This window comes from Peromyscus eremicus, chromosome 3 (genome assembly GCF_949786415.1).
Source record: "Peromyscus eremicus chromosome 3, PerEre_H2_v1, whole genome shotgun sequence".
Classification (NCBI taxonomy): domain Eukaryota; kingdom Metazoa; phylum Chordata; class Mammalia; order Rodentia; family Cricetidae; genus Peromyscus; species Peromyscus eremicus.
Window position 1 is genome coordinate 70,404,345 of NC_081418.1, and position 27,111 is coordinate 70,431,455.

Sequence of the window (27,111 nt, forward strand, 5' to 3'; positions counted from 1 at the left end):
ACTTGTCAACACAAAAGTGAAAGACATCCTGAGTGTGTTATTAATCCTTGATATAACCTTAAGCCTGTCAGGCTATAAACATGAGTAATTAGGGAAGTAGCTGACGGTTTCTGGGGATACATACTTTGACCATGTGACTAGAGAGATAGGTTGCAATCCTGTGTGGTAGCAAGCTGCTGGCATTGACTCCCTCATGTGTGTTCCCAAACACCTCCTGTGAGCACTGGACCAGGGTTTTAAAGGTAGAGAGCCCGCCTCCTTCAGTTAGCGCACTGTAGGACCTTGCAGAGCAACAAGCTCACCAAGGCAGGAATGCTTAAGACATGACAGACAGGGAATGCCGGCCTGTATTGCTGCACCTGGAGCTCAGTGCACACGCAGCCTCGGGCACAAACCTGCATCCTCCAAGCACCAGACCGTGAGACAGTGAAGTGGCACAGCGATTTGCTGGCCACCCAACTTCACTCCGAAGGCTTATTATTGTAGTTTTCAAACTGCCTTCTTTCCCCTTCAGCCTCCATTGAAGCTACTTACCTCCCCGTGTTACCAGGATATATTTTGTGCTCACCTTTCATTCTCCTGGAGCAAGCTTCTCTGCCCACCCCAAGTCCCAGTCTGAATAGGGTACCCCTCTACATGTGCATACTGGATATCCTCTTGCCTCTGTATTGTACCTGCTCATCCTCATCAGAACAGCAAGCTTTCCTGTTCTCCTTTGTCCCCTTGCTTATGGCACTGTCTGGGACTTAGCGAGGGCTCGGAAATGTTTGGAATACATTGACGAGGTGGTGGTGCGGAGAACTCCAGCCCTAGGCCCCACTGTCTGCACGGCTCACGCTTGGGACTCTGTACCTGGGAGGTGCGCCGCCGCGCGCCCGGGACCCGCCCCCAGTGTGCCAAAGCGACCCCGCCCGCTGGGCCGCGTCCCCGTGCGCCAGGCGGCGCGGCTCCGGGGCGGCCACAGCAAGCAGGTGGGGGCGGCGGCTCCGCCTCCGCGTCCCGGCAGCGCCAGAGCCTAGCTCAGAGAGAGCGGGGAGCTCAGAGCCCGGCTCAGCCAGGCGCGCAGCGACAACGCCAGGCACGGTCCGCAGACCGAGAGTGGACAGCGGGGACGGCGGGGGCGGCGGCGCCAGCTCCAGTCCGGTCGGCTCGGCCAGGGCCAGCTGCAGGTAGCGGCTCCGCTTAGTCTGGGCCCCGGGTGGAGTGGCAGACGCGCGCTGTCGAGGGGGTGGTGGGGCCAGTCCCGAGGCGGAGTGGCCTCCGGCGGTGTCACGGACGCTGGGCTCGTGAGAGTGTCCAGGGACCCCTCCAGACTACAGTCCCCAGCCGCGACTACGGTCCAGGCGCTGCTCTGCGCAACCCTAGCGCCGACCACTCCGCTCCCCGCCCGCACCGGGTCAGAAAGGGACCATGGCGACTACCAGGTCACCTCAGGGCTGCCGGGTGACCTCCCAGGACAACACTCTCCCATAAGCAGCTTCTGGCACGGAGGCTTCCTAGGCCTGGTGCCCCAAGGGGCTCTGCTTTCTTTCCTCACGTCACCCCCGAGAACAAAAGGGTAGGTCTCTCTGGGGTTAGGGCTGTTCCTAGGAAGGGTCCTGGTGAGTAGGAGATATCTGGGAACCTGCACAGTTGGAAGGGACTTGAGGATACTGGAGCAGCCCTCAGGGAGAAAGCCAATTCAGAGTTGAGAAGTGACTTATCCAAGGTCACACAGCTCCTGGCGACAGAGCTGGGTCAGGAGCCCTGGTGTCCTGACTCCCCCAAGGCTTATCTGAAAGCTTCAGAGGTCAGGAGCCAGAGAGTGTGTGTTTATTCATTATCTCTATCTATTTACAGCTGGCCACAAACGGTCTTTAAAGTCCTTTGGAGGTGTGAAGGGCTGGGTAACTGTGGCCAATACCCTGGATACCTAGCCAGGAGCTCGATTGGGGCAGGGGGCAAACTTGGGAGAGGGGCATGCTGGCTGGCACCATTCCTTGGGAACAGTGCCTTTTGCATACCTGGAGTGCCAGCCTGAGTATGAGGACTGAGAGCCTCTAATTGGATAGATGTTCTGCAAGAGAATCCAGGAAGCCTGTCCAGTGGCCTAAGCACATTAGAAGTATCTCTCAGACTCTGGGAACACTCTGAGGAATGTTACTGACTGGACGTTGGTATTCCATTCCACTCTCTGTGCCTGGGGCCCTGACATGTAAAGGAGCACCTTTGTTGGACAGACCTGTGTAACTTTAAAAGTTTGCGTGCCTCGGCCTCCTCCTTGCTAGAATCGTTGGTCACCTCAGAGAGGATCAGAAGAGGCATGCCACCAGTCAGTATTATAATCACCACTGAGACTCCAGCCTTACTTTAAAGATTTACGCGTTTTACCTTTTGTATGAGTCTTCTGCCTGCATGTATGTCTATGCACCATGTGTGTGCCTAGTGCCCCTGGAGGTCAGAAGAGGGCATTGGATCCCCTGGAACTGGAGTTATGGATACATCTGAGCCACCTTATTGGTGCTAGAAATGAACCCCGTCCTCTACAAGACCAGGGTTTTCACCCCGAACTGTCCAGTCCCAGACTTCTTCTGAAAGCTATCTTCTCTGGAGTAGTGGTGGAAATCAGAAGCCGGGCTGCCTTTGGGCTTCCTGCTGTCCTGGGCAGGCCTTCAAGGCGCTCTGGGTCTAGACATACATACATAGACCCTCAGGAAGTTATGTGCCTTAGATTTGTGCATGAGACTCGTGTCATTTTTTACTCCAATAACAACTTAAGTGAGCATTTGATGCTGAAGGGCATTGGCCGTGGCAGCGCACGGACTGCTGCAGGTTTCCAGCTAATGTACTTTTAGAGATGCATTTTAAACCCACAGAAACCAAACCAGGAAAAATAGGGAGAAGGGCAGGGGAGAAAAAAAAAAAAAAAAAAAAAAACCAGTAGAAGTTACAGGAAATGGCCGGGTGCTGCAGGATGTTTCACTAGATGCCTCTGCATGCATTAACTCCAGAGTCCTGTGGTTCCCTCTAATTGTTGTGCCTTTTCACAGATGAGTAACACAGACAGGGGTTAACTGAGTTGCTCAAGGAAGCCGAGGATAAGGTCTGTAGACTTCAAACTGGAAATGCACCATACACATGCCGTTTTTGGGTACCCTGATCTGGGCAGAGGAGTCAGGGCTGCCTTACGAGAGCTGAAGAGCTGCTGCGCACCCCTTTTTAGTCCTTCCAGGAGCCTTGGTTTTCAGGCACTTGTGAGTGTGACATGGTGCTCCACTAAGTCAGCCAGCAGCAGAAGGGGTGGAGGAGTGTGTGTCTAAGAACATTCAGTTTCAGGAATGGGAGACAGCCAGCTGGCCCAGCCTGGCAGCGCTCTTTTTAGGCGATTATTGTTCAGCAGCCATACAGTACAGGTTGAGATTTTGCAGTCATTCCAAAACACCACACGAAAAAAGGAATAATAGAGCCGGGGAAAGGGCTGTAACACCAAATGAGATTAACACAGAGGAACAGAGAGTTTTCACCAGGAAGCCTCGACTTTTCCTGCCTTCTGTGCTTGACAGATACCTGCCCATTAGTGCTAAAGCTTAAACATCTACAAAGGGGCAGACGAGATAGTTCAGTGGGCAAAGGAGCCCGGGCCAAGCCCGAGTTCAAGTCCCAGAAGCCATGGACTGGAAGGAGAGAACTGATCCCTGCAAGTTGTCTTCTAACCTCCAGCGTTCAATGGGATACACACACACACACACACACACACACACACACACACACACACACACGCACACACACACGCACACACACAAAAGAAAGAAAGGAAGAAAGAAAGAAAGAAAGAAAGAAAGAAAGAAAGAAAGAAAGAAAGAAAGAAAGGAAAAGAAAAAGAAAAGGGAAAATGTAAAATCAACCTACAAAAATAACTCAATAAAAGAAATGAAATTTATTTTCCTGGATGCATGATAAATTTTCAGGACCCAGTCACATTTTAAAAAGAGTGAAGTCCTGAGAAATTTGCTCCGATGTGTGATCTAGTGACCTTATATATCTGTTCTAAGTCCCGAACTTAGAGACATAGAAACATTTTTGTTTTACCACAAGTTCCTGACAGCACACTGAATGTTTATCTTCTTGTGACCATGAGGTTTAATGGTAGAGACCCCTGAGCAGGGCTACCAAGGCACCTGTGGGTGGGTCCCCTCAGCAGCGAGCCTGTCACAAAGTTATCTCCTGGTGAGTTGGGCCTTCTCATGAAAATACTGCTGCCATCTGGCTGCTGGAATATTTAGAAAGGAATCGTAATATTTGACGAACTTGGCTGATAGCATATGACAAAACAAACTTGAAGAGGAAACTAGTAAATCAGAGTTCAGCTTGGTGAGAAAATGATTGATTAGTTCCTTTGTCACGACACAGAGCCGAGGAGCCTTTTAGCTCACACTGATGTTCATCAGGCACACCATGTGTCTCTCCCTGGCTTCCTCCACTAATGCACTTGAAACCTCTCCTTGCTATTTGAGCTAGCTCTTTCCTTCTTGTGGGGGGCACAGCAGAGGGGCTTTCCCACACCAGGTATGCAGCCAGGGACTGCGTCGTGAACGAGAGTGTTCACACATCAAGTGGGATCGAGTGAAACAGGACAAATGTGGTAAAAATGGTGTGTGGGCACTGAGTGAGCCAGACACCCCTGGGAAAGTGCGCGGGAGCGTCCAGAAGGGCTGTTCATCCCATCCTTTACGGGTGATGGATTCCAGGAACAGGACGAGTTTCAGATGGCCGTACCCAGAAGAAACAGCCAGACCCATCTTTGGAGCGGAAGTTAGAGGCAGCTCCAGGCTGAGCTGGGAGGAGACACAGGTGGCCGCAGATCAGTGTGCCCTCGGAGCAAGACACCCGGGCTGCTATCCACTGTTCCTAAGAGCTTCATGACTAACTCCTGCCAAGGCTAAGCTAAGAGTCTGAGAGATGCAAAACCATCCCAAGAGCTTTCCCAGGGAGCTTAGTCTTCTTCCTCCCACTCTTTTGGTATTTGATGTTGTGAAGATTTAATCATTGTGTGTGTGCAGGTACCATCACAGTCCAGCAGAGGGCGTCGGATCCCTTGGAGCTGGAGTTATAATAAGCATTTGTGAGGCCTGATGTGGGGGCTGGAAACCAAACTGAGATCCTTTTCAAGAGCCATGAGCCATCTCTCCAGCCCCTCCACTGTTTAAGGGAACTCGCCAAGGACTAAACTCTCAGAATGATGGTGTGCTGTTCTACTCTGAACTCCTCATCCTAACCCCACCATGTCCTTGACCTAGCTGCCTCTCCTTTATCTCCTCTCAGTTCCCAGAGAGCAGATGCTAAACCCACTTTCTCTGTTTCTGGCCTTGGCACCATGCCAGTATATGACAGATGCTCCCTAAGAGTTGATGAATGAATGAATGAATGAATGAATGAATGCATGCCTTTGACAGGTCCAAGAGCCTTTTCATCATTGGTTGTTTGGCTTGTCCTGCTGTCGTAGTCCCTTTGTTGCCCGGGATCCTCTGGCCTGATGGTAGAGATGGGATGTGAGGTCTGCGGATTTTTAGGTTCAACCTGTGAAGTCAGAATGCTTCCACTTCTTGCAAATAGAAACTGAGTGTTATCTGTGTGGTAGTCACTTTAGAACTCCTTAACTTGCGTTTATCACTGATTTGCTACATGATCTTAGGCAAACCCCTTAAGTTTTGTGTGACTCAGTTTTCTCTCTGTAAAATAGGACTAGTGAAAAGGCCTTACAGCTTCGGTAAATAGGACAGTGTTGTATTCATGGTGATTCTCAACGAATTACAGACACGTTTGTCATGAAGGTAACCTGGTCCTTTTATTAACTATGGGCCCTGCATGGTCCCCATTCCATAAAACAATGGAGTTTACCAAAAGTAGGTAGTGAGCAACTGAAAACTCGTGATGAACTGGGCTAAAAGGAACTCGTAGGGTAGAAAGTGAGATCAAGTCAGAGATAACCTTTGCAGCAGGAATGTATTATATGGTGAACGCAGTTTCCAGATGGAATCAAAAGCCGGTCAGAGTCTCCTGGCAGCCAAAGCAAAAAGGAAAACACAAATCTTTACCCAATCTACAGCAACCCTGAGATAAACACAATGTGCCACCAGCTCTTCCTGGTCCTGAAACCTGAGATAACTTTCCCCTGGCAGGTCTTTACGGCCAGCCCTGTTGCCATGGAGATCCGAGTCTTCAGCATGGTCTTGCCTACAGACAATGGGAGTTTTGTGGAAGAGGACAGTACATGTTTCCTGGAACTTTATTGACTGTAGTTCTGGAGATGGCATGCCAGTGCACAGCCCAAGAGAACACCTGTGTAAAAGGCCAGGGCACTTTGGTCCAGAGATTTGATGTTTTCTCAGCCATATGCCTGAGGGAGAGGAAAGATTCCTCCTTCCAGAGATGGTAATCCTTCGCAGAGTCAGGTGAACAGGTTCTGGCTGAAGCTGTTTATGTGAACCACATTAGTCAACCAGAAAAGACCTGAGGGTGTTTGGGAGCACAGCCCCATTAACAGACGACTGTGTTTGTGGATTTTCTTCATACTTGCAGCCAATGCTTTGCTGTACCTGAAAGTTATTTTCCATTTTCATGTGGGTATATGTGCATGCATGTTTGTATGTCTGTGGGCACATATGTGTGGATGTGCATGCATACGGATGTACATGCATGTGGAGGCCCAAGGTGGCTGGGACTCAACCTTGATTGCTCTTATTAACTGTGGCAGAGTCTTTCAATCAAGCCCAGAGCTCACCAATATGGCTAGTCTCATTAGACAGTTTGTTCTGGAGATCCCTGTCTCTGCCTCCAAGGCTGGATTATAGGCTGGCCATCCCGCCTGGCATTTGGGGATCTGAACTCTGGTCCTCATGCTTGGATGGCAAACGTTTCAACCACTGAGCAATCCCATTCCACTGGCAACATTTTTAGCTTCCAATTTAGAGAGAAGAAAGACACTGCTAGGAAAAATAAACAATGTAAATGTGTTTTAAACGTTTTCAAGCTAAAATATTGGTAGTCACATTGTTTTGGCCCACCGTGTGTGTGTGTGTGTGTGTGTGTGTGTGTGTGTGTGTGTGTGTGTGTCTGTGTCTGTGTCTGTGTGTCTGTGTGTCTGTGTCTGTGTGTGTGTGTGTGTGTGTCTGTGTGTCTGTGTGTCTGTGTGTGTGTGTCTGTGTGTGTGCGTGTGTGTGTGTGTGTGTGTGTGTGTGTGTGTGTGTGTGATGCCCAGATATGACTTGATTCGGTGGGGATTGCATTCAGCAGCCGAAACAAACAGGAAGAGTGCGCACATCTGGACCCACCTTACAGGGAGATGGGTTATTTGTTGTGTAGAACCTGACTTCCCAGTAATGGCCATCTGGGGCTGCTGCATGGAGCTCACACAGGGACCAGGACCGGCCCCTTCCCATCTCTGCTTCTCCCTCTTTAGTTTGCCATACTTCATCCTAAGTCTGGTTGCTTCATAGTCACAGAATGGCTGCTGCATCTCTGGCTTTGCATGGACAGTCTAGGTTAAGAGGAAAAGGAGAACACAGTGGCTGAAGGCTGGCGTTGTTCTATCACAGAGGTTTTTTCTTTTTATTCAGGAAATGACCACCTCTCCAGACTTCCACACACATCTCACTGGGCAGAATGATGTCACAAGATTGTTGAAGTGTAAGAGTCCGAGAAAGCAAATCTTTTCAGCTGGGTAAATCCACCTCCCCTCCCCGCCCCATTAGAGGAGGGGGTGGTTAGTGGGTAGTGACTAGCAGTGCCATTGTTAGTCATGGCCCTGACTTAATTAGCAATTGTGAGGTGACTCAGTCATTTTAAATGTCACAGGGTCCAGATCTTCATGGCAGAGTACTGGAAAGGGAAGTGTGGTCTGCCTGAAGATTCCTAGACCTCTCAGGCAGCCCCACCCCTTTCTGGGTCTCAGAGCTACATTTCTCCTCACCACAGTACTTCAAAGACTCAGACTCACTCCTCTCTGCCTGTGCTCCCCTTCCCGACTCTTCTCTTTGACAGTAAGGTGGTCTGGCAGAGTGTCCTGGAGTTTATCTGGCCTTGTCCTTCTCCAAATTCCAGACACCCAGCGTTTCCCATTGGTGTCAATCAAACTCAACTGAACCGTCTCCCTTGCTAGTGGTGATGTTTACTGTTTCCTCTCTACAGACTGCATTCCATCCGCAGCCCCCAGGAATGAAACCCCAAAGTCTACCCATGTCCTAATGCCTGTCTGCCTTCCTGCTGATTATTAACATACAATTGTACAGATTGATGAAAGTCACTGGGATATGGCGTTTGAGCTAAAACCTTACAAAATAAAGCCCATAGCCAAGCTCCATGGTAGCCTGTCCCTGTGAGCAGTATGCCACACCCTGCAGTGGGCAAAGCTGGCTCCAGCCCACCACCACTGTGGTCAGTGAAGGCCCACCCCTGGTTCCTTCTTATCTTTTATATTTGCTCATGACCTGTGGAAGCTGTTCCTTCATTGACTTCACGTTCCCAAAGTGCTTATGTTTCTCTTGATGCTCTCTCTGTGCCCTGGATTCTGCCTTGCCTACTGGGAATAAAGCCACACTATCTTTTAATTACAGCTTCACTGAGATATTTACACATCTTAAAAAATCACCCTTTTTAGTATTTAATTTCAGTGAGTATTAGAATATGCAGAATCATGCAGCATCATCGGAAAAAGAAACCCTTTCCCATGGCTTCTCCTCTCAGCTCTGACCACCATTGATCTACCTTTCACTCTAGATCCACCTATTCTGGACATTCTTTAGTGGATTCATACAGGCACAGCCTTTTTGTGAGTGGTTGTTTTTTCTTACATAGTAATCCACAGTACAGTGTGAATCAGTTTCCATGGCTTTTTATTGTCGCATAGTGCTGTATCCATGAACTGATGGCCTGAGACTTGTTTCTACTTGTTGATTATAATAATGCTGGTCTAGAGATGTGGCCCAGTAGTAGATCGAGCACTTGCCTAGAATGCACAAGGCCAGGCATTGATCCCATCATTGCAGAGAAGGAATAGGAGGGCTAGGAGGAGGAGGAGGAGGAGGAGGAGGAGGAGGAGGAGGAGGAGGAGGAGGAGGAGGAGGAGCAGGGAGAAGAGGAGAAGCAGAGAGAGGAGGAAGAACAGTACCAACCATGTGGGAGTTTAGTAAGCATTAAGCATGATTAATGCACATTTTACACATGTATGAAATTATACTGTGCCCCATAAGTATGTTTAGTTATTGTGAGTCAGTGAGCAACAGTACACGTGTGTCATCCTTTGCGGACTCTGGGGAGATGGATTTGGATGCACTTGGCAAAGGCTGGATGCAGAGGAGCACAGGCCTAGTGTCACACTGACCTAGGTGTCCTGGGCCTTGTGATGTTGCAGCTGTTACCTCTCATGGTGGTTAATTACAGTCTGAGCCTTCCTCTCCACATCTTGGAAATGGGGCCGACATTGTATGTATGTCACACAGAGTTGGGTTTCTCTTTTTGAGGGATGGCAGTGAAAGAGAGTTGTATAAGTAACTGCTGTTCATGATCAGAACATGTGACCTGTTGTCTTGTTAATAAATTATTTAGCGAAGCATCCTTAGAGCATGCCTTTCAGGGTTGTTTTGGGCACGCTGGGGGCCAAGCCCAGGACTTGGCACATGCTAATCAAGTGTTCTGCTATTGAGCTCACCCCAGACTGAGGTCCATCAAGTAGATACTGACCATGACTATCAGGGAATAAAGCTATAGTGAAAAATGAATGTGCACTATCGGAGCAGGAGACATTTACACACACACACACACACACACACACACACACAGAGAGAGAGAGAGAGAGAGAGAGAGAGAGAGAGAGAGAGAGAGAGAGAGAGAGAGAGAGAGGAGCAAGGAAAAGAGTGAGAAATATATTTTCTATTTCCTTTTAATGAGAGAAATTGGTTTTAAATGTCTATTGTCACTTAGAGCTGATGTTTATTCTAATATTCCCTTGATATTTGAATGAGATATTTTTGTTTCCATTGTTCTGCTTTACAGTAAGGCAGAGGAAAAGTTAAATCACTCAGACATAACTCCTAAACCTGACAGATGGACAATTATCCTGAATGGAAAATTTGCTCTCCCTACATTTCAACAGCTTTTGCATGGTTTACAGTTAGTTGTTGCTCTGTTTTTTACACGGATGTGTATGTTCTAAGGTCCAGAAATGTATTAGCAGAATTCTAGAAAGAAAGCAAAAAGTGTAGTGGGCTGATGTCTGGTGTGTGCTGATCTGGCATTTATGGACGTTCAATGGGTTCTCAGGGATGGTGTTTGATTTTGTTATGTTCACATTATCCATGTAAATTATGTCTGTGCGTACGTGTGTATACTAAAGAACACTAGCCCAGAATATCTATCTGTGGGAACTGGGGGTCCAGATTTTCTAGAGAAAGAAGAAAGCCACCAGTTGTTAGTTCCAAGCCGTGTGTCTTGTGGCTAGCATCCTGTGGTGTTCCTCATGTAATGGACGGCAAGGATTGACTTCCCAGCTGGAATCAACTCACAAATGATTCCTGTCTAGTAAGAGTATAACTCTTTAAACTGTGGGTCCTGTAACTGAATGCGGCAGCCACAGAAATGTGATAACACTAAAAGGTTCCTGAACATGCAATGACCAAAAACTGATTCCAAATTATACAATCGCCTGCATTGCGTCGCACAACTTCCTGCAGCCGTGGCTGTGGTCACACAAATGTCACTCCACCTGCCACTCCGCCACCCAACACCAAGATACCTATCACATCTCAGCTCAGATTCCACAGCATTGTGAAGTCGTAAACTTTAGTGTTTCAGTGTTTTCTGCTCTTACAGGAACACCTGGTTTATTTATTCCCCAGTGCTTATCAAATTAGTTCAGATATTTGACTTTAAAAATTACTGTTTGGATTTATTCATTTAATGTAGTGATCCATGCGTTTGAGGCCATCCTGGTCTACATATTGAGTTCCAGGTCACCCAAGGCTGCATAGTGAGACCCTATCTTTAAAAATAAAATAAAATAAAAAAGAATTTTACTTTAGGATTAAGATAAAATTTCCAACAATTTCTGAAATGGCCCTGTATTGTTTAGTTTTTTGTTTTGTTTTGTTTTTTCAATTTGACACTTTAATACAAGTTAGGGTTATCTGGGAAGAGGGAATATGAATTCAGAAAATGCCTATTTTCTATTGTCAGATTGACCCATAGGCAAGTCTTTGGGGTATTTTCTTGATTAATGATTGATGTAGGTGGGTCCAGACCATTGGTGTAGGTGGGCAGTGCCATCCCTAGGCAGGTGATCATGGGATGGATAAGAAAACAAATTGAGCAAGCCCTGGGGAGAAAGTCAGCAATCGGCATTCCTCCAAGGCCTCTGCTTCAATTCCTGCCTGTTGGTTCCTGCCCTGACCTCACTTCCTGAAGGACTGTCAGCTGTAAGATGAAATAAACCTTTTCTCCACAAGTTGCTACTGGCCAGTGATTTATCAGAGCAACAGAAAGCCAACTAGAACAGGCCCTAAATACACTTCTGGCACTTTCTACTACAATTTTACATGAAGGAGATATCTCAGCATTGATTATAAAATCAAATTATTGCACTCTGGAGCAGAGGCAGGAGAATCTCTATGAGTTTGAGGCCAGCCTGGTCTACAAAGTGAGTCCCAGGACATCCAGAGCTGTTACACAGAGAAACCCTGTCTCAAAAATCAAACAACAACAACAAAAAATCTAATTATCAATTAACTCTGAAAAATATTGAAGATGAGCTACATCCTACAGTATCAAACTTCAGTCAGGATTTAGTTCTTTATGGAAAAATGAAAAAGCAAGTCCATCTTATTAGTATGCAAATTTGCTTTCATCCTTAATAAATGGCAAAATTACATGATTATCAAAGAATTGAGGGAGTTTTGTTGTTTATATACTATTGTTACTAATTCTTTGAGAATCTCATATGGTGTATTTTGGTCATGGTTTCTTTATGCTTGTTTTCATCAAATGTTAGATTTTTTTTTTAATACCCTTTTTACATATCTGTATCCCCAGGCGGTATAAAAACTTCTTGGGTTAAAAGGAGTCAAAAATGGAAACTGTTTAGGAAGGCTGCAATAGAGAAGTCCTCACGATGTGTTATAAAAGTTACCTTAGGGGCCATGGGCAAAACTGGGAGAGATTCATTCCACCTCTGCCTGTTTTCCCAGCATGCTCGGCTAGTCCCTCTGACCCCGTGGATGGCAGTGGCTGTGTGGGTGTCCTCAGAGGAGCAGACCGTGAGGCTCAACTGAAGCACTAGGTACACTGTTGATAGTGCTTTGATTTTTTTCCCCCTGTACTCATCTGTACTTCCTGTTTAGACACAGACGTCTCCTGATCCAGGTAGTATGAAGCTTAAGAAAACCAAACAAACAAAAAACAAGACAAAACAAAATAAAACAAAAACAAAAAAAAAAAACCCTTCACAGTTCCAAATAAGCAAGGCTAGCAAGGCTCTTATTTAATCTATTCATCCATGGCCTTAATTTGGGGACAGGTAACACTGCACAGATGCTTCGAATGTATGAAAGGGTGCACAGTGCGGAGGGTTCTCAGGCCACCTAGCTGCTCCTGTTCTTCCAGATGCTTCCTACAAATGTAATCATAAACATGGATATAAATACACAGCATAAATAGAAACCTCCCCAGAATGTGTGCGTTTGCTGTGCTCTGACTGCTTTTTCACTTACTATAACCTGGAGATGATGCCAACTGTCACACCCAAGTCTACTAGATTCTTTTTTAACAGCTATCTAGTTAATCTTCATAGGGCGTGAATTAACTTAATATCCAGTTGATAGGAGGGCATACACTTTATTTCTGGTCTTTTTCTATTTAAAGAACACTGTTTCTCACAAGTATAGGTGTGTCCCAAAGATAACGTCCTAAAATTGGAAAGCACATGTAAAAGTTTGATATGTTTGACCTCACACTCTGTCCAGTGTGAGAGAGGGTGACCCCCACACTCTCCAGCACATCAGAGGGGGTGACCCCCACATTCTCTCCAGAACATGAGAGGGAGTGACTCCCCCATACTCTCTCCAGCACATGAGAGGGAGTGACTGGTGCTCTCTGTCCAGTGCATGAGATGGGGTGACCCCCACACTCTCCAGCACATCAGAGGGGGTGACCCCACATTCTGCAGCACATCAGAGGGGGTGACCCCACACTCTCTCCAGTGTGTGTTTATCCAGTTTTTGAGCTTGCCTGAGCTGATGGGCACACAGCAGTATTCTGTGACTTTCACTCATGTTTTCTCATAATGTTGAGCATCTTTGAATGTGTTTTAATGTCATCCATACTTTTTCTTAACTATGAACTGTTTAGGTCCCTTATATATTTTTATTACATTATTGATCTTTACTATGAACTTATAAGTCTTTGTATAGAAAATAAAAGAGCCATTTTACCATAATTTTAATTTTCTATGGTTTTCCCCTAATTTGTAGTATGCTCATTTCGGTATGATTTTTCTCCAATTTGTAGTGATGTATGTCTTTGATACTGTGTTTTATGTACTTATATACTTACTAACCACAGAAACATTTTCTTATGGCTTTTAAAAGGTCTTTCTGGCTGGACTGTGATGGTACATGCCTTTAATCCCAGCACTCAGGAGGCAGAGGCAGGTGGATCTCTGTGAGTTCCAGGCCAGCCTGGTCTACAGAGCCAGTTCTAGGACAGACAGGGCTACGCAGAGAAACCCTGTCATGAAAGTTTATGTGTGTGTGTTGTATGTATAGGGTGTAGGGTGTGCATGTATGTATGTGTATGTGGCACATATGTGCACGACACATGTGTATGAATGTACTGGTGTGTGCACCTGTGTGTGTACATATACAGAGACCAGCGGATGACATCAGTGTTGTCCTCTATTGCTCTCAGCCTTAATCCTATGAGGCAGGGATGCTGAGTGACCCCCAAAGCCAGAATCCTCCTCCTGTCTCCACCTCCATTGCTGGAACTGCACAGTCACGACTAATTTCTCATGTGGGAGCGGAGGATACACATCTGGGCCTCCACTGCTTCATCGAGTGCTTGCTGGAGCTCTTACCACTGAGCAGTCTCCTCCGCACCTTGTCGTGAAGAGTTTAAAATCTCCTATATTTTTCATATGATAATAGTTTCCATTTTTAGAAGTTTACATTTTAGTACTTTGAATTTTATTTTAAGGCAAGGCATGGGATCCTTACGCTGACATCTCTGTTTCTAGCTTGCTATCCAGTTTTCTCAATTATTTTTATTGATTAACATATCTTTCTTTCTCCTCCTCACAATGCATTGTCTTTTAAAAAAAAAAATTGTAGCCAAAATTTCTAAAAATACATCTGCTTGGGGCTCTCAGATTCATTACCCAGGTATCTCTCTGTTCTTCTCAGTGCTTGTTCATTTGATTATCCAAGGACTTGAGTTTTGCGTGTGAACTTCAGAGTCGCCTGCCCAGTTCTGAAATGTAAATGAGTGGTGTTTGCACTGTGGTCACTGAACTTTACAGCACAACACAGACGAGTTAACGTCTGTGTGGTGTTCAGTCCTTTCTGCTGGAAAGTAAGATGTGTTTTTTCTGCATCTTCTCTAATGCTCAGCCTCGTCTTACAGGGTCACCTCGGATTTGCATGTTCTGTTCCATATTCTCAGGCTGACTTACGAGCACAGTGTCTCCTCACAATATTCTAGCAGCTGTTTTCTGCACACAGAGGTGAATGCTGAGATTTTGCTTACTGGTTCTGAAGAGTCACCTTTAATGATTCAAAGTTATTTTCCTACTGATTCTCTTAGGCTTTCCATGTACATTGCCATATTTTTGAGGGGGCGGGCAAGTGAGCCTCTTTTCCAACTAATATATAAAAATATGCTTTGTTTCCTTTATAACTGAATTGACTCCTACCTCTGGCATGATGACATCAGGTAGTGACTTCCTGATTTATTCCTGACTTTAATTGGAATCTGTTGAGTCTTTTCTCATTTACTATGACGTATTTTGTGCTGTTATATTGGGTGACAGCTAAGGAAATAATATGGAGAGAAGTATGATATGTGTGTGGGTATGTGTAACTTAGCACTCATGCGGAGGTCAGAGAACAACTTTGTAGAGTTGGTTCTCCTATTCTACTTTGCTTGGGTGCTAGGGACCACACTCAGGTTGCCATGGGTTCTAGGGACCACACTCAGGTTGCCATGGGTTCTAGGAATCACACTCAGGTTGTCAGGCTTGGGCAGCAAGCAGCTTTCACTCTCACAGCCCATATTGCTGGCACTGATTTTCTTTTCTTTTCTTTTCTTTTCTTTTTTTTTTTTTTTTTTTGGTTGGTGTTCCTACCATGAGAAATTATGTCGATAGGTGTTTTGGGCTTGAAATGTGCACGCTTTTGGTTTTTTGAGGCAGGGTCTTTCCACATAGCCCTGGCTGTCCTGAAACTCATTCTGTAAACAAGGCTGGCCTCAAACTTAAAGATCTATCTGACTGCCTCTGCCTCCTGAGTGCTGGGATTAAAGGTGTGCACCACCATACCAGCTGAAATGCCCTTGCCTGGACTTGGTTGATGAATTGTACTTTAAATGTTGCTGAATTTTGCCTATTTATGATTCTCAGTTCTCGCTCATAAGTGAGACTGGTCAGTGCTTTGAGGTTTGGGGTCTGGCTGGCTGGCTTTGGGTCTGTTGGCTTCCTGTAGTTAACTTCTTCCCCTAGCAGCTGGGTGGAATCCGGTGCTACAGCCTTCCTGTAATTGATGGCCGATCTTTGACTCATCCACTGTGTTCCGCGCTCTCTTGCCTTGGCTGCTTTCCTAATTCATATTTTAATAGAAAGCTGTCCATCTCAATCTGTGTTTTCAGACTAGAGCAGAAACTTAGCATCTTTATGGCTGTCACTAAGTCCTTTCCTTCCCCTGTTCTTTGTATTTTCTCATCTTTTGGAAGACTACTTTTTTGATTTCTGGTTTTCAGAGTAACTTCATGCATTTATAAGTTGTGACACTTGACATTTCCCTGATTTCTAGTTATCTGTTTAAGTTCACAAAGGGAGGTCAGTTCCTTTCTCTCTGTCCCCTTCAGCAGAGCTATTGTCACTATAGGGGCTGTCTGTCCTTCTGTCCATCAGTGTTATTTTTTACAGCTGTGATGTGCTCTGACCTGTGCTTTGGCAATGTCGCATCTGTCATAACCTTAATCCTCAGGATCATTGGGTTGGTTATTTTAGTGCCCCAGCATGTTCTGTCGCTGCCATTTTGAAGGTGTTCTCTGCATGTCTTGAGTATTAGGATTCTGGGGAACATCTCTTATCTGTTGTATTCCTCTGCCTTTTGGTTAAGGTGATTTTTCTTTGCATAGTTGCATCTAAAGTATACTTTTTCTGTGCCTTTTTTTTTTTGAGACAAGGTTTCTCTGTATAGCCCTGGTTGTCCTGGAACTCACTCTATAGACCAGGCTGGCCTGGAACTCACAGAGACCTGCCTGCCTCTGCCTCCTGAGTGCTGGGATTAAAGGTGTGCACTACCACTGCCCGGCTTCTGTGCCCATTTTAAGGACAGCTTAAAGAAAAAATCTATGCTTATGGCATACAGTCATTTTTTTTCTAACTTCCATTTACATAAGTCTTTTGTCTATATGTCTAGTGTGTATACTGTTCATGTGGGTGTACTTAGCCATCTCCCTAGCCCTAACATTATGCCTAACATCCTGCCTAATAGGTCTGATGTGGACATACAGTTCTGCAATGAAAACTCCAACTCCATCCACCAATGCTTGGGGTCCTAGAATTGCTTTGTTTTCTTGCTTGTTTAAGAGTCTCACTGTGTAGCTCAGGCTAGCCTCAAACCTGCACTCCTCCTGCCTCTGCTTCCTGAGTGCTGGAGTTATAGAAACGATCTACCACAGACTGCTTGCAATTTTGCTTTATTGGTTTGGTGACTGCTAATTGGCAGTTAATATTTCTGGTGCTAACTCATTTTTTGCATGTTATATCTTCGCCATGGTAAAGAACCCTAATATATTTAGGTTTCTGTAAGGTTTTCATCTTTTGCTGATTTGGTGTGCACCTTTTAGACAGCACATTGTCAGATTTCAGTCCAACCAGAAAATGTCCTCAGTAGCATGGAAGTTCAGCTTATTCTCACGCACTGATGGACAGATACATTTGCTTTTATTTCCATTTTGTTCTGCTTAATTTTTACTGCTAAATTTGCTTTTTCACATGTCATTTAATGAACCATTTTAATTTGCTTTGTTTCCGTATTCTACCTGAAAGACTTAGTTCTTAAGTTTTTCTAAATGCCGCTATAGCTAACTCTAATCTCTGAATGCCTCTTGGTTATAGTTTGCTTGTGTGTTTTTAATGCAGTAAATATCAATTGCTTCTTCCATAATCAATGCCCAATAATGACCTCCCCTGTCAACATTCCTTTTGAAATCTCTTTCTACCATCAACTGTTAGCTGATAGGATCATTTCCCTTAATTTTTCTAGTATTTACATTTATATCTTTTAATATACTTTTATTCTTGAGCATATATGGTTGATTCATTTCAAAGATATTTTGACTCTACATGTAACAGCTAAAGAATCAATATGCACATATTTTCCACTTTGTGTTCCCTTCTTTGTAGGTGGAGTTTTTCTGTCCCAACAGCCTGCTCCCAAACAGCTGACACAGAGGCTTATTATTATTTGTAAATGACCGGCTTAGAGCTCAGGCTTGTTACTAGCTAATTCTTACATTTAATTAACCCCTAATTCTATTTATGCATTGCCACATGGCTCAGGGCTTGTCACCTCATTTTCTACACCTCCTGCTTGCTTAGTGGCTGGCTGGCATCTGTCCTGACTCCTTTGGCTCTGCCCTTCCTCCTCCCATCATTCTCTCTGTGTCAAGTTGTCTCACCCAATCTCTTCTTGCCTTGCTATTGGCCAATCAGTTTTTTTATTAACAATAAGCATAATCCACAGCATTTTCACCTGATAACTCTTGCTGGTTATATCCCTCTGTGTTGCTATTTTGAATAGTAATTGCCTTCCTTTCTTTTTATTATTTTTAAAGTTAGAATCACTTTGTCCTATTCATCCCCTTCTCCCACTCTGTCTGCCCCCTCTTGCTATTCTACTTCCTCCTAAATAGCCCTCCCTGCTGTTTACAAGTCACAAAGTACAGTTTCCCCCTCTCTTTGACCCTCTCCTTACCCTTAAGATCTTTTCCTCTCCATCATGATCCTGTTTTTATTCCCATCACACACAGAATGAAAAATGAATATAATCTTAAAGATGAAACAACATACAGGTCACACACACACACACACACACACACACACACACACACACACCAGGATTCCACATACCAGAGAAGACATGCAATATAGGAAAAACTGAGCACTAAATGGGAACTTGGAAGCAAAAGTAGGCCCCAAAAATGGCCGTGATGCTATGTTAACCATAGAACCAGATTTTCCCTATATACTATTATCAGTACAACTCAAATCAGGAACTCAAATTTGGCATATTTAAAAACATTTTACACTTGCCTTTTTACTGTAGTGATAGTTTAGCTGGGTATAAACGTTTGGGTCTTACATGATTTCTCTCGAGTTCTGTGGCATGGATAATGTCTCCAAAGCTCTATCATTCTCACTTAGTTATCATAAAAACCAGCATTGTTTTTCTCTGTAATAAAAGGGCACACTAGGAAAGATGGCTCAGAGATTAAGAGCACTTACTGCTCTTGAGAGGACTCCTTTGGCTCCCAGCTCTAACCACCTGTACCTCCAGTTCCAGGGGAGAATCTAACACCTCTGGTCTCTGCTGGCACCTGCACTCACATGCATATACCCCCACACAGACACATACAGAGAGAGAGAGAGAGAGAGAGAGAGAGAGAGAGAGAGAGAGAGAGAGTAATCTTAAAAGTGAGAAGACATATGGGTGACACTCAAAGGATTTGTTCCCTGTGGTGCCCATTGCCCACATGCTGTTACCTCAGAGGACAGCATTTCTGTATAATACACAGCTCTACCTAGCTGTTGAGTTAAAAGTATCCTCCTAGTAAAAATCTAGCTCCATAAACTAAAGAGGAGGCCGTTCATTTTATAAAGTGACTCACTGTATTATAATGAATAATGAACTGATTGTGTTAATGCATAAGGTGGGCTCTGTTTTTCAAAAACCGAGGTGCATTTTTTAGAAGCATAACTATTACATAAAGTGAAAGTTCCTTACAAGTGTGTGATTAATGTATTTTTAATGAGCCCAGTTCTTCTTTAAGTCAACCCAGAGGTAGAAAAAAAAGAAAAGACAGGAAACCAACATTTCTCGCCCACGGGAACCACACACACAATGGTTATTATGAGCTTGAGTCATGGTGAATATTATCAATATCTCCAATTTTCCTTTCACCAGGTGCTGTTCAAATATTATAAAGAATTCAATGAATGAGCTGTTAACCAATTTGCATTTCAGCAAGAGTCTAATAAAAGGAAACTGATTTGTGAACTCATTTTCGGGTGTGACACTGAGTTTTGTACTGATTGTGGCTAAGGGATGTATCACCCTAGAATCCATGCAGATGAGCCTATGTTTGCACAGCTGATAACTGACTGGAGCATCTGGGCAAGGCAGAGCTCCAGAGCTGATGTTGGGCGGTGCTTCTCAGGTGCTGCAGCCCTTCCTGTGGCCTCTCTGCAGTGGGACAGGCCTTACACGGCCTTAGTTATTGCCAGCTCTAAGTACAGCCTGCCACTCACATGGACCCAGCATGCTGAAAGTCAGTGAATCTGTGCAAAACTCAGTTTTCTTAGTGAGGACTCAGCTTGTGGCTGTGAGCCAGTGTTCAGCATCCTAAGCACAGGAGGCCTTAGTTAGCGTTTGCATCCCTTACTGGGAAGATACTGCCAAAGAGGCTGATCCTGTGGGTCTGGCAGAGATACTGCCCTTCTCACAAGCTTCCACCAGAGAGTCTCTCAGAGTGTGGTCCCCAGGGCAGCAGTGTTGGCCTGTCCTGGGGACATAGGGAGGAGAGCTTGTTCAAAACAAGACTCTGTGTTCATCCTCTCTAAAAATGTGTGGCCACCGCCCTAGGCCTCTCCTCCCAAGGGTTCAGCTTAGGCTCCCCTGAGAAATTTGAGATGAGTTTCAAGGGCAGATGGATAAACATCACCAGTTTGATAATGGTTGGACTTATTCTTACTTTTAACTTCCATTTGTGGTAGATGCTCTTACCTTGCCATTTACAGTCAATATTTAAACTTTTTCAAAATAAACGTATTTATCTAAAGACGTTAGTTGATTTATAGCAAACACTAAACATATAACTTCAGGTTACCAGAGAAACTATGAAGTCGCCTGCAGACAGGTGACTAAGATCAGCTTAGGGCTGAGAAAGTTGGGATGTGGGTTAGGACAGCAGCTCCCCCGGGACTCTGTGTGAATTCCATAAAGTGACCTAAGCATCACTATGTGAAAAGCTCTGGGAAAGGTGTCTGCTGGGAAAGCTGTGCCGGGGTTCTCTGCTGCACTTCATATGAAATAATACAGCTCAGGGGTTTCTTGAGTGTTCCTCCAAGTATATGTTGTATGTTAAGCATATTTCCCCTACTCCCCTCCACCCCATTTCCTCACGCCAAACTCCCCATTAGTCCTCTCCGTCCTCCGAGACAGTTTTACTCCTAATGTCATGCCATTTGTGCATACAGGATTTTATGTAACCGTATGAAATCCAGGATCCACACGATATTTTTTCTGAGATTGGCTTAATTTAATCAGTATGACTATCTCCACCCATTATTCGGCAAATGATATGACTTTGTTCTTTCTGCTGAAATTTTGTATGAGTGGGTGGGTGGGTGTCTGTCTACCATATTTTCTTGATCAGGGATTTTTTTTTTTATTGTATGCTGCTTTATTTCCCCCTCCTCAGGTCAATGTACCCTTCTTCAAAGTTACCTCTCAAGAAGGCAAATATTCCTAACAATCATATATCATGGAGAACACATAAGAGGCCAGTAGGAAGACAGTCTTAGGGGAGAGAGTGGGCTTGGCAGGAGGTCCAGCGGAGGGTGCTCAGAGAATCTGCTCAACAGCAGATCAGGTGGCAACAGGAAGTGACTGTAGGTCACCTGGAGGCCATCTTTAAATCATCAAATCCCTTTGTCAATTTGTATTTACAGGCTTGGGAATTCTCCACAGGTATTTTGAGGATCCTAAATCTCATCAGGTTTGCCCAGAGGTTAGGAGTATGCTGTCCTGGCTGCAGGGCTTTTTTGATAAATACACTTTAGTGACTGGTCCTTAGATAGGACAGGCCCACTGAAGCAAAGTGTGAGTGTGGATTACCTCCTGGGATTCATTCATCTCCATTAGTTCAGAGGAAGTGCATTGCTGTTCTTCTGTCTGGTTTCATGAGCCAACAAATTGAAGAAACTCAAAGGAGAAGGGTCGAGACAAAGGGGGTGCAGGAAAACGTTGTTCTCAAATTCTCATTCCGAATGGACACAGATGGCTGGCCATGCAAGGGAAGGAAGAGGGGGACCCCGGGTGATATAAGGATAGTGGGACCACTTGTGTAAGGTTGGAAAGAGTTTGCACCATGGCAGTTTGTGAGGGCTGTGGGATGCATAGGTTCTGTTGGCCCACTGAGGCATGCAGATGCTGTTAGAGGTGCAGACAGCCCTCTGCATTTGTGTGCTCTGCATCGGCTGATTAAATGAACCACAGATTGAGAACACGTGAAAACATTGCATCTGTGCTGAGCATGCACGTGTACACACACACACACACACACACACACACACACACACGGTAGATTATTGAATCTATTATGAAAAGAAAAAAGAGAGAATATGAATATGATAAGATAAAAAGGGAGACGCTGCCAGCCGCCGCCATGACGAGCAACATGTAAAAGATACCAGTAAGCCACAAGCCATGTGGCAACTTATAGATTAATAGAAATGGGTTAATTTAAGATATAATAACTAGATAACAAGAAGCCTGCTGCAGCCACACAGTTTGTAAGCAATATAAGTCTCTGTGTGTTTACTTGGTTGGATCTGAGCGGCTGTGGGACTGGCAGGTAAGAAAGATTTGTCATGACTGTGGGCCAGGCAGGAAAAACTCTAGCTACACACACACACACACACACACACACACACACACACACACACACACACACCTATCTCTCTGTCCAACTGTACCCTTTCCTTCCATTGCTATTATTCCCTGAACAATGCAGAGCAACAACTATTTGCACAGAATTTACATTGTAGTTGGTATTATGGGTAATCTAGATAAGATCTAGAATATCCCAAGGCTGTGTGTAGGTTAAATGCAAATAAACTACATATACCACTTAATAAATATGAGGACTTGGATATCTGAGAATTTGGTATCCATGGGAGTTCCTGGAACCGAAGGTAACTTTCAGATACCGAAGGAAAACTGTACTTACCCACATTTCAAAATTGAGTTAAAAAAAAAAAATCTGGATATGTGGTTTTTCTTCCAGAGAAAGGAAGTTCTGACCAATACTGGGCTTGCATTCCTGTGCAGTACCAGTTATTGAGAGCTGAGTGAGGGCCTGCACGCCACACCCAGGCCTCACCCCATTACCCTCTTTGTAATCTTGTTTGAGTCTGTGGCCACAGCCTGCTTTCTACTTACAGGAGCACTGGAAAAGGGGTCCTGGCTTCTGGCTGGCTCATACTGCAGGGAGTTTCTTGTATTTTAGAAAGAATGTGTTTAATGATAGTGTGTGGCCACAAGACAAGCATCCACCTCATCCCAGCTAAGAGACACTTGGAGTACTTGAGCACCGGGCAAGCCCATGTTTCCTTAGCCCTCTGCCCTCCTCTCCTCACAGGCAGACACTTCTGTCCCCAAATTTTCATCATTCCTGCTAGTAAGGACAGATCTCAGAGCCATCTGTTTGCCTTTTGAAAACTCAGTCATTTCTACCAAAGGTTTATTTCCCTCCCCCGGCTGAAATGCAGTTGCCTCCCTTCCAATTCCAACCTCCACTGGAGCATTTATCCTCCTCTCCTGCTGGTTATTCTAACTATTCATGGTGGTGGTGAAGAGCTCAGCCGGTGTGTGCTGGGACCTGTGTGATATTCTTCCTATGCAGGACCTGCCCTGTGGACTCTGTTTAAGCTAAGAATAAAGCCTTAGAGCACCCCTTTTCCAGATAAAATGTATCGCGGTGGAGGGGGCGGGGGCGGGGAGACAAGCAGACTGGGAATCCAGTCTGTGAGTCTCAAGACAGTGCTGCTGCCCTGTATCTGAGTCTCCTAAGGAGCATGGAGCAATCTCTTCCCCTCTGTTCTCCCTAGTGTTTAAATCGCTAATGTGGGCAAATGCTGCTTTTTGGTTATTTCATGAGTTGAGAGAAAGTATAAAAGCCTTTGGATATGTGGCTTTTTTAATATTTTAAGCATTTTGAATAATTTCAGAACAAAATAAAACTTTTAATGGGTGCGGAGAGCGTGAAGCCTCAAAGAGCTCACTGGTGCAGCCTGTGACTTCCTGGAGCTTGGTATTCTTAACTGTCAGGTTCTAACAAGTACCTCTCTAGAAAATCGCTTAATGATTAATCTGTCAAGAGAAAACCTCCACAGCCATGAAGCACTGCACATAAAAATATCCTTTAATCGCCAACTTTGGAGAATCAAGCCCTGTGATTTCAGAGAGGCTGGGTCGCAGTGGGGCCTAATTGCTCCCCAGTTCCTCAGGACAAAGCCAGGTGAAGAACAAGGGCACAGAGGGAGGGAGAGAGACCAAGAATTATTCTCACCCTGTGGGCCCTCATTCCTTTCTTAGCCTGAAAAGCGTTTTTAAATCTTTGCAAATCAAAGCCACATAAGTAATGCAAACTGGTAAGTTTAATGAAAGATGTAGCACAGCCCGAGCTGAGGATGTGAATCCTGGGCCAGAGCTCATCTATGGACTTCTGAAAGTTGGTGGAAAATGCATGAGCTGAAATCAAATCGGGGTATCTGCTGCAGAGCAATGTTGGCGTGTACCATCCGACTGGTGGGAAGGTTTGATAAAGCAATGTTCACAATCCCTAGAACTGTGCTGGGCACACACTGGGGAGGCAGGAGAGTTAGAGGGACATGGGTAGGCAGAACAAGCGTGCTGAATCCATAGATGACCAACCAGCATCCCGTCTCAAGCTGACTCTCATATTCACAGACTCACTGACTCAGCTCTAAAACCAGCACTCCCGGGGGTTTTTATGGTCGTGCCTAAGCAGGAGGGAAGTGGTGATAATTGAAGGAGCCAACTCAAGTGTCCCCAGCTGAGGCTGGACCAGGCATCTGCTGCCTTGCTCCCTCTATGTCACTCAAAACAAGCCTCCTTCTCACAGTTTATTTAAAAAGCCTCACTTTTTAGTTTTTGTGCTCCTTGCAGTTGAAAGGCGTGCCCAAGCAGACTGCTAAAGTGCTGTAGGGTGTTCTGAAACTCAAGAAAGCTGTATTGCCCTTTGGAGAGAGGATGTGTGATATGCCCGCTTCCTTCAGACCCCAGCTACAGTGCTGTTGTTCTATTCCACATTGAGTTCTGTTGTTCTAGTCCGCCCTCGGTGGAAGCCATGATGCCTACCCCCACTGGAGAGGAGGTTTGTACTAAGTCAAACTTAGTACAAACTAATGTTACTTCTACCAGAAGGACCCTGGTAGACACTCATACTAATCTCGGGGTCCCTCAGCCCTGCCACACTGTCACAGGAACTTACCCATCACATGCAGTGTCCAGGGCAACTTTATAGAACACAACTCCAGTACTGGTTTGATTAAGTCCCAGTTAGTTCCTATACAAAAAGGCAGGTAGAGTAAATGACCTCTAAAACCTCACATCTTAGCATCGTAGGAGTTTGGTATTTTTATGTATATAAAGTCTTTGGTAGGTGACCTTACAGTAGGTGAGTTAGGAACCCATCTCCTGAGGCAATCAAAAAGTCCAGCATGTCAGATCTGCTTTCTTTCTATTGGCATGGTTCTACCTAACTGCAAAGGAGGCTGGGAAATGAAGTTGGAGCTTTCATAGGTAGCCTTGCTGTAGTTTTTGTTAAAATTGTTACCTTTATCATTTCTCTATAGGTAAATAGCAAAACTACTAGGTAAACAGCACTTTTTATGCTTTTAGTTATTTTTCCAAATAACTTTTTTAAAAATTCTTCACAGGAGAAAGCAAGTCTTCATTCTCTTGTGTGCCCTAGTTAAAGATGAAGGAAGCCCTTAGATATCAAAGTCATGCTGTGTTCTCTTCTGTTAATATTCTGCCAACTCTTCCTGCTGCAAATTTTTTATTAAAAATATTTTTGTCATTGAATAAAAAATTATAAAGAATATATCCAATCTTTGGCCAGGGGTGTCCGACCCTGCACTATGCAGGTGCTAGACCATGAATAGAACACAGCACTCAGCCTGCAGAGTGCCAGCTGTGTCGACCCTGCACTGTTGCAGGTGCTAGATCATGAACAGAACACAGCACTCAGCCTACAGAAATCCAGCTGTGTCCGACCCTGCACTATGCAGGTGCTAGACCGTGTATAGAACATAGCACTCAGCCTGCAGAATGCCAGCTGTGTCCGACCCTGCACTATGCAGGTGCTAGACCATGAACAGAACACAGCACTCAGCCTGCAGAAATCCAGCTGTGTCTGACCCTGCACTATGCAGGTGCTAGACCATGAACAGAACACAGCACTCAGCGTGCAGAATGCCAGCTGTGTCTGACCCTGCACTATGCAGGTGCTGGACCATGAACAGAACACAGCACTCAGCCTGCAGAATGCCAGCTGTGTCTGACCCTGCACTATGCAGGTGCTAGACCATGAACAGAACACAGCACTCAGCCTGCAGAGTGCCAGCTGTGTCTGACCCTGCGCTATGCAGGTGCTAGACCATGAACAGAACACAGCACTCAGCGTGCAGAATGCCAGCTGTGTCTGACCCTGCACTATGCAGGTGCTGGACCATGAACAGAACACAGCACTCAGCCTGCAGAAATCCAGCTGTGTCTGACCCTGCACTATGCAGGTGCTAGACCATGAACAGAACACAGCACTCAGCGTGCAGAATGCCAGCTGTGTCTGACCCTGCACTATGCAGGTGCTGGACCATGAACAGAACACAGCACTCAGCCTGCAGAATGCCAGCTGTGTCCGACCCTGCACTATGCAGGTGCTAGACCATGAACAGAACACAGCACTCAGCCTGCAGAAATCCAGCTGTGTCTGACCCTGCACTATGCAGGTGCTAGACCATGAACAGAACACAGCACTCAGCGTGCAGAATGCCAGCTGTGTCTGACCCTGCACTATGCAGGTGCTGGACCATGAACAGAACACAGCACTCAGCCTGCAGAGTGCCAGCTGTGTCCGACCCTGCACTATGCAGGTGCTAGACCATGAACAGAACACAGCACTCAGCCTGCAGAGTGCCAGCTGTGTCTGACCCTGCTTATGCAGGTGCTGGACCATGAACAGAACACAGTACTCAGCCTGCAGAATGCCAGCTGTGTCTGACCCTGCACTATGCAGGTGCTGGACCATGAACAGTACAGTGACACTGCTTTGATTCTTCTCCCACTGCCCTGTGCCCTCCAAGATCTGCTCACTTTTACTGTGGCTTTATTACGTGGACTCTGATGAGTGGCCTCAGCCTTGGCTGTTGTTTTACTATCAAGGAAAGAGGCAGTAACAGTGACTGTCAAGCCCATTGTTTAAGGGAAAATACCAGCTCACGCACCAGGAAGACTATAAAAGTCATCCTTGGATATGCTATTTGTAGTATTTGTACTTCTTTGCAATTCTAGAGGTTTCTTAACCTTGCTGAAGAGAAGCAAGTGTCATACGATAAGCCATTCCATGCTTGTATACATGCCTAAAAGAATTGACAGTAAGGTCGTGTGTGTGTGTGTGTGTGTGTGTGTGTGTGTGTGTGTGTGTGTGTGTAATTAAAAGTTACATTGGAAAGAGATTGGATTTGAGCTACTGAGCCAGACCTAGGATTTCCTGTTGCTAAGTGTGTGTATGACTTGGGGCAAAAGCTTCATTTCTCTGAATGTCCTTATGCAT

The 27,111-nt window shown here is 45.3% G+C and overlaps 1 protein-coding gene across 1 annotated transcript in view; it reads left to right on the forward strand.

Annotated features, from left to right (window-relative positions):
• The first annotated feature begins 952 nt into the window (after positions 1–952).
• Wipf3 (WAS/WASL interacting protein family member 3) overlaps positions 953–27,111 on the forward strand; it is an 80,628-nt gene continuing 54,469 nt past the window's right edge. The window contains exon 1 of the mRNA XM_059257870.1: positions 953–1,169. The gene's annotated coding sequence lies outside the window, so the exon portion shown is untranslated. The remainder of the gene's footprint in view (positions 1,170–27,111) is intronic.